Consider the following 8,492-nt stretch of genomic DNA (forward strand, 5'->3'; position numbering starts at 1 on the left):
CTGGGGTGATGTTGCTTTCACAATGTTTTCTCGGCAGACTTTTTTATGGGGTGGTTTGCCATTGCCTTCCCCAGTCATCTGCACTCCCCCCGCCCCCAGCAAGCTGGGTACTCATTTTACCAACCTCGAAAGGGTGGAAGGCTGAGTCAACCTTGGGCCGGCTACCTGAATTCAGCTTCCGCTGGAATCAAACTCAGGTCATGAGCAGAGAGTTCAGACCACAGTACTGCAGTACTGCTGCTTCACCACTCTGTGCCACAGGGCTGCTAAGCTAGAGAAGAGTGGGGTATAAAAACCTACTTTTCTTCTGAAGAACTCAAAATCTTTCACAATGTACTGTGCTATTCTGGTTGTTATAAATAAAAGCTACCACAGAGGTTTTGGATTTTGCTATGGAACTATTACAATAGTAGGGTTTAACATTGCTGTTTGCCTTTAAAACTCAGTCAAGGAGACAAAATGGTCTTTCCAAATGCCCATTAATGATATAATTTAGAGGAATAGCAAGGGATAAACATCAGCTGCAAGAGCATTGCACTGGTGTAGGCACTCAAGTCCAAGGGTTGGGGGAAATAATTTGCCCAGACAGAGGAAAAACAACCAATCTGTGAGCTTCATAGCAGGGCTAATCCTGAAGCACTGTCTGCTGCATCACCTGATTCCCAGACTTCTGTGCTCAGTTCCTCCTAGCAGCTGGTCCAAGAAAACAAGTGACCAGTGCTTAACCCTCTCAAGGTCCTGCTTGGAATACAGTGATCGCTGACCCTCATGCTGTGGCACAACTAGGTCATGGCTACTGTACATATTTAGACATGTTGAATGGAATTTCGATCTTCTTCACCACTCCACTCCACCCCTTAGCTCTGCATCTTTTCTGACAGTCATAGGATATGTAAAGAAGTATCTAGAATTGAGAGCCAGTGTTTAGCATTATGGACTAGGAACCAGGAGAATTACAGTTCAAATCCCCATTCTTCTATGAAGCTTGTTGCGTAACCCTGAATCAGTTGCTTTATTTACAAAGAGGTGGGAGGAAATCTTTTTTGTTTCTCACCCTTTGCCTGACAGCTATAGGAGTAGAAATATCAAGCAGGTAGATACAATAATATCCATGCAATTCAATCTGTTTTAGAAGGGTATAGCTCTGCATAGGATTGCACTGTTAGTAAACAGCATATTTGCAATGAGTCTCTTTTATTCCCGCCTCCCCAAAATAGGGGCCACTCTTGGAAGCAAAGTAGAAGAGCCACAAGCTATCAATATTGTTGTATGTACATGGTCTCTACAACCTGAATGTTCCAGGCTAGCCTGAGCTCATCAGATCTCAGAAACTAAGCAGTATTGTCCCAGGTTAGTACTTGAACAGGAGACTACCAAGGAAGTCCAGGATTGGCAGGCAAAGGCAAATCACCTCTGAACATCTTTTGCCTTGAAAATCCTATGGGGTCGCCAACTCACCATAAGTTGGCTATGACGTGACAGCACTTTCCATCACCACATGGTTCACAGGTAGCAGATCTGATGCTAAGAGGTTGTTCTTTCACCCCAGTATTTCCATAGTCAGCAGAAATAATAATAAATGATAAATGTACTTAAATAGTGACACACACTCCCTGGCTTTCACAGGAGGCACTTCTCCAATAATGAAATCCTTCCAATGCTTACATCAATAATGAAGTCACACTGAATGTGAATACACTGTGGAGGAACCAACAGTGGATATCTAATAGCACCTAGAGAACACAGCACAACAAAAAGTTTCAGGCACATTTTAAAAATATCTTGAGATGAATTCCAAAGGTACAGTCCTGTTAGTCCATTAAAGCAAAAAAAAAAAAAAAAAGTACTGGGGATCCACCACAACAATGACACAAACGAAATACATGTTTACTCAAAAGTAAGACCCAGCATATTATGTAGAAATTACTGAATACCAGATATTTAAAATGCTTATATATTACTCTGATCCTTATGATGAACAAATGACAGATAAATATGATACTTATTATTCCCGCCTTCCTTGTTTTTTTTTCTGTACCCCTATCTTAATTTTTAATAATCAAAAAATTACTGAACAATAAAAAAAGTCCCACTGATTTCAAGAACTATGAATAGGAATTTTTACTTCTATCCCACTTTTTAAATGTTAGAGACACTTGAAATTCACAATCAAAGTAAAGAAAACAGGAAATAAAATAATAAGTATTCAATCAAAAATAAAATCTGCTAAAAAGAAATAAATCATTTCCCACAATATCTAATCAAATGCACAGGTAAATCAGCTGGATATCACTTAGCAAGTGAAACATATTAATGCAGGCACAGGCAAATCTGACTAACAATGGAGCTCCACAACTGGGGTGCTTTCTGCCTGACTTTAGAAGGCAAATGTGCCTCCAGCTACCTCTGCTGAGAATTTCAGTGATTGTTGGTGGCAGATGGCATCTGAAGTTCTGAACACCTCTCATAAATACAACCAGAGCTACACCACAAACAATGGGAAAAAAGCATCCCACAAACAAGGGGAAGAATATGCACAGGTACATTGCTCTCTTTTACTGCTGATAATTACTGTTTATAGTATCAAAGTAGTCCCAAACCATAATTTGTCCATGAGAAGAAGGCACAAATGGCTTTGAATTAGTATATGATTTTGATTACATTGTTTATTTGAAGCAATAAAGATATATAATTTATCATACAAATTATCTGACAGCTTTTGAGTACCAACTTCTGGCTCAAGATTTAAGCATTCAAGCATTTCTCAGTAGTTCATCTCATGACATCACATTCAATATATTCAGTGGGTAGCTTGCAAAATCTATAGCTTAAATGTGTCCATTAACTGATAGTTGGATGTGGTAAATTTATTTGTAACTCATTGATAGAGAAGAAGACTAGACTGCATAGGATAGACAGGAGGCAATAGAAAGGCAATTATTCTTTAACATAGAATAATTGAACAGCGGGTGTATGGATGTCATACAAGACTCATGTCCAAACTCTGTAATATATTGATACCATTTGCATTTGCACAAACTGTGCAGTGGTCTTTAGAAAGAGGCATTCTGAAAGGCAAAAGCAATAATGTTGTTAGCCGCCCTGAGCCTGCCGTGGTGGGGGAGGGCGGGATATAAATGAAATAAATGAAATAAATAAATAAATAATAACATGTATTATATATATAGCCATTTGCTGAGAGATTTTCTTTAGTGTAACAAGTAGAACAGGCATAATGGAAAGTGAAAGTGTATTACCCCAATAGGTAGTGCCTGATTAGTGAGAACACATAGGGTCTGTAGAGTAATCAAAACGTATCATATGTTTATTAAAGCATAATATAATATGAATAAGCAAATAAGAGAAATGTGATGAATTAAAAGGTTTGTTTTCTGGCACTCACAGGAAATGCATATTGCTGGTTAATAGAGGTTTATTTTGATGTTGCTGATTTTTTGCTAGGGACCTCTTGGCCTCAGCACAGAGAGGAGAGGGGGGCTGGCAAGCACCTTGGGTCCTCCTTTTCTCTTTCCTGGACCTCTCCTTTAGACTGCAGAAGAAGCTCTAAGCATGTCCTCCTTGGCCCCTGACTTGGCTGCTTATTTCCTGCATTATGCAGGAGGTTGGACTAGATGACCCTTGACATCCCTTCTAACTCTATGATTCTATGAAAGCTGCACTAAGGGTGTGTCTGCCCAGAGAGATGCTGGACACCATGCAAGGGAAGCAGCTGCCACAAGACATCAGGTGAGAGAGAAGCTATCTTGCTTGGTGAACCACATTCATTGTTTGTATTGGGATGGTTTGGCTACAGTCTGGCTGGTCCTACCATGCTCTTCTCCTCAGCATCCTAAAGGGCAGCAGATTCATAGCCACTCTCACTGCAAGTCATGGCCAGGAAAAGGTCCAATTTGTCATACACTCTTGGGATCTTCAGCACCAAACAAGGAAACAGATGGGGGCTAAGCAGGCAGCAGGCCTTTCTCCATCCTCCTGCCAGTGATTGATAAAGGACATTGTGACTGCTCTCCTTGTGTTTAGTGAGCTCCTTCTCTGGCTCCATCCCACTTACGCTCCCACCAGGCTCAACAAGTTCAGGTAACACAGATCACACTTTTCTCTCCTTCCAAGGCTGCACTCACAGCCCAGTTCCTGTACATCCACCTCCAACATGGCCTCAGAGCTTCTGCCGCAAAAGCCTTCTCCCAATCCCTCAGTGGCACACACCATCTCCAAAAGGGCTTTCCCAATGCATCCCAACAACTCCTTACCAGCCCAACCTCTACCAAGATACACAGCAACTGCTGGAACCACTAATGCCTGTGTCAGCCCAGGCTGGGGTGGGATGGGGTTCACCACTGGGCTAGATTGTCCAGTGAGGATTTTGTGTTGAGGAGGGAGAGAGCTGGCCTCTGTTGAGAAATGCTTTACCTTGCACAACACAGGCAGGGGCTGTGGCTTGGGGATAGAGCCAGGCCATGGGGGAGGGTGGGGGCTTTTTGATAATGCATTACACAGCCAGGATACTGTGTGGGCATGGGGAAGCACACAACATCACCAGCCTCTGCACAAAATCCCATTAATAGCTCAAGTAACTCTCATTCTTTACAATTCCTGTCTCGCTATAGAGAGAAAATACCTCCACATTCTCTGCAATTGACACTGGCAGGCTATTAAGAAGTCCAGAGGGTTGACTTCCGGGGTTGGAAAAGGCCGAGCTGAACTGCTTCTCAGAAGGGGAGCAGACTGCAACTTCTGTTTGGGGTAGTGGAAGGCAATCTAATGCCTACTGCTTACTTTTCTCAGAGATCAGTCCAAGATATGCACAGGAAACTTTGAGGAAATTTAGGTACCTTGGCTAAAAGGGAGTCCCGGGGGGGGGGGGGGCTCCTTTGAGGCTTTGAGGGATCTCCGGAGATGAGTTGCATTTTCATCATCTGCAGAAGTTTCCAGAGTCATTTATTTGACATAAGCTCAACAGGATCCTAATCTTCTTTGATACTGCTAAACATCTAAAGCTATACAAGACCGGTGTTGATCTGGATAACTACAGAAAAGGTACAGATGGCTATCTTTCATTCTGGGACTAAATAAAGTTAAACAAAATAAAATCAGAAGGTGGGAAATTGAAATCTAGAAAGCTTGGAAGAAGAAGGGGAGAAGGGGCGAAATTTGGACTTTGTAAATTTAAAGGACAGTGTTAAAAAGTGGAAAGGAATTTATTGTTTTGTCTACTTGCGGTTTTGGTGAAAAAGCCCCATCGTCATAGACTTGCAGCTCCCACAGCCAACACAGGAAATACGTCAAGCATCGTGAGATCTCTCTACCAGCAAAAACGGGATTTGGTGGCAAGCAAAGCAGGAAGTATCAGATGGAAAAGGGAAATCATTGAAGCAGCCAGCCTACTCTAGGACTATAATATCATAGAAAAACATCGGTGGCCATTGCTAGGAGGCTAAAAATTGAATAAAATTTTTAAAGTGTTTGGGACATTAAAAATTGGCAGAGCCGACAGAGGTGACGATTATAAGGTAAATACTATTGGACATTACTGTTAATAACTCTTTTAGAAGCCTATAGAGGAAAAAGGGGAAAAAATTAAAGTGAGGCAGAAAGTCGCAACCGCCATTTTGGAAAAAATAAAAACTTTAAAAATTAATGTCTGAGCCCAGGAGCCTCTGAGGACAGCGACATTAGGCTTATTGAAAAGAGCAAGCCTCACTCTTTTAAATCTGATAGTTGAAATTTAATTTGGTGAGGTCAAAATTTTTGGTGTTTTTACATGTCAGACCATAAGCAAACCCATGCAAGGACTGCTTCACTGGAGAAAATGCAGGATCAATTAGATGCAATGGAAGCCAGGATAATGAAAGGGATGAGGGAGATGATAACTGCTTCCAAAAAAAAAATTAGAAAAGATATCGAAGAGCTAAAAAAAGATATAGAGGATCTCAGAAATGAGACTGTGGTGACATCAAAAAAACGTGCAAGAGGTGGAAGGGATAGTGAAAGTACATGATTCCACCTTGTTAAAAATACAAGAAAAAGTGGTAATTCATGACTGCAAATTGATGGAGACCCAGATACGTCTGAGAGGAGTACCTGAGGATGAAGAAACTGATTTGAAAGAATATATAATAAAAATAATTGCAGAATTTTTGGAAGAAGATCCTGAACAGACTAGAAACATGTATGGCTATATGTATAGAGTGAACTCACTATATGCAAAAAAAAAAAAAAATTCTACCAAGAGATGTGGTTATAAGATACATGACAAAAGAAATGGTGGGAAAAATCATGAATAAAAACTTTGAAAATACATTGATAATGGGAGGCAGCAGAGTAAGAATTATGAAGGAGTTGCCAAGACAAGTGATAAATTACAGAAGAGCATATAACAAATTGACAGAAAAATTATGGGACAATGAAATGAGGTATAGATGGATAATACCTGAAGGTTTGAGCTTTGAGCTACAAGGAAAAAGGATTACAATTACAAGCACACAGGAACAGCATGGATTTTATGAAGAACATAAAGAATTTGCACCATGATGGATTACAAATTATTATCTTGGAATGTAAATGGACTAAATTCACCACAAAAAAGAAAGGCAACGTTTCAATGGATTAAAAAGCAAAATTGTAATATAGTTTGTTTACAAGAAGTACATATCAAACAAAAGGATTACAAATTTTTATGGAATAAACAATTGGGACTAGAATTTAATTCATTGACTGAACAGAAGAAAAGGGGAGTGATTTTTTATATTAAACAAGAATTGGATCCGAAACTAGTGTTTAAAGATAAAGATGGAAGATTTGTAGAGGTAGAAATAATATTAAATGCAAAAAAAACGTTGTTACTGGGACTGTATGCACGAAATGGAGCAAAGGATGCTTTTTAAAAAGACATTATATAACAATTTGATGAAGTGACATATGATCAAGTTTTGATAATGGGGGACTTTAATGGAATAATTAAGAACACACTGGATAGGTCGGGGGGGGGGGGAAATAATAAGGAAGGAAAATTGCCAAAGTCTTTTTTTGAATTGGTCAAACAAGAAAACTTGGAGGATATATGGAGGAAATTTAATCCTGAAGTGCGGGACTAAACCTTTTTTTCAGTGAGACCTAAAACTTTTTCCAGAATTGATATGTTGTGGGGTACTAAAGATTTAGGCCTTATAACAAAGAAAATAGAGATTTTACCTAAAATAGGGGCTGATCATAACCCAATAATGTGGATTACAAAATTGTCTAAAAAGTCAAGAAGATGGAGATTAAATGAAGATTTACTACAGAATAAAGAAATAGTGACATCTAGAAAATGAAACTAAAGCTTTCTTCCAAATAAAAGATAAAGAAGATGTAGAATTTCAGACGGTGTGGGATGCTTATAAAGCAGTAATGAGAGAAATATTGATTACATTGAATAATAAAGACAAGAGGGCAAAAGAAAAACAGATGCTGGACATTCAAAATGAAATAAAGAAAAAAAGAAGGGGAAATAAAGAAAAAAAGGAGAAAAAAAAGGCCAGGGAAAAAGAAAAATATGAGGGAGATTACAATATTACAAACACAAATGAGACATTTGTTAAATAAAGAATTGGGATGGAATCTGAAAAGGTTGCAGCAGAAATCTTTCGAGGGAGCAAATAAACCCGGAAAATATTTGGCCTGGCAATTGAAGGAAAAGAGAGAAAGTAAATTATTAATAAAATTGTGGTGGAGGGAAGAGAGGTGGTAGATCGAGAAGGAATAAAAAGAGAATTCTTTAAGTATTATGCCAAATTATTTAAGGGTGTTAAAATAAAGAAAGAAAAGATGGAAGAGTATTTACAAAAGATTAAAATAGCACCCTTAACAGAAAATATGGGGAAAGTCTTGAATGATCCAATTGAAAAAATAGAAATTGAAGCAGCAATTAATGCAATGAAAAATGGAAAAGCACCTGGGCCAGATGGATATACAGCTAAATTTTTTAAAACCTTCAAAGAGGAGTTAATTCCAAAACTCAGAAAATGATGAACATAATAAGAATAAAAGGGAAAATACCAAATACATGGAAGGAAGCTGTTATTTCGTTGATTCCAAAGGAAGATAGAGATGTCACGAATGTAAAAAATTATAGACCAATCTCACTATGAAATAATGACTATAAAATATATACAAGAATCTTGGCAGAATGGCTTAAACAATATTTGATAAATTTTATAAAGGAAGATCAAGCGGGGTTTCTCCCCTAAAGGCAAATAAGAGACAATATTAGAACTGTTGTAAATATTGTAGAATATTATTAAAGACATCCAGAAAAGGAAGTAGCATTATTCTTTGCGGATGCAGAGAAAGCATTTGATAATTTAAATTGGGACTTTATGTTTGCAGTAATGGAGAAAATGGAGTTGGGGGAAAACTCTATAAGGATGATAAAAGCAATATATACTGAACAACATGCAAGGTTATGTATAAATGCAGATTTTACAGAAGAC

This window comes from Heteronotia binoei, chromosome 6 (genome assembly GCF_032191835.1).
Source record: "Heteronotia binoei isolate CCM8104 ecotype False Entrance Well chromosome 6, APGP_CSIRO_Hbin_v1, whole genome shotgun sequence".
Taxonomy (NCBI): domain Eukaryota; kingdom Metazoa; phylum Chordata; class Lepidosauria; order Squamata; family Gekkonidae; genus Heteronotia; species Heteronotia binoei.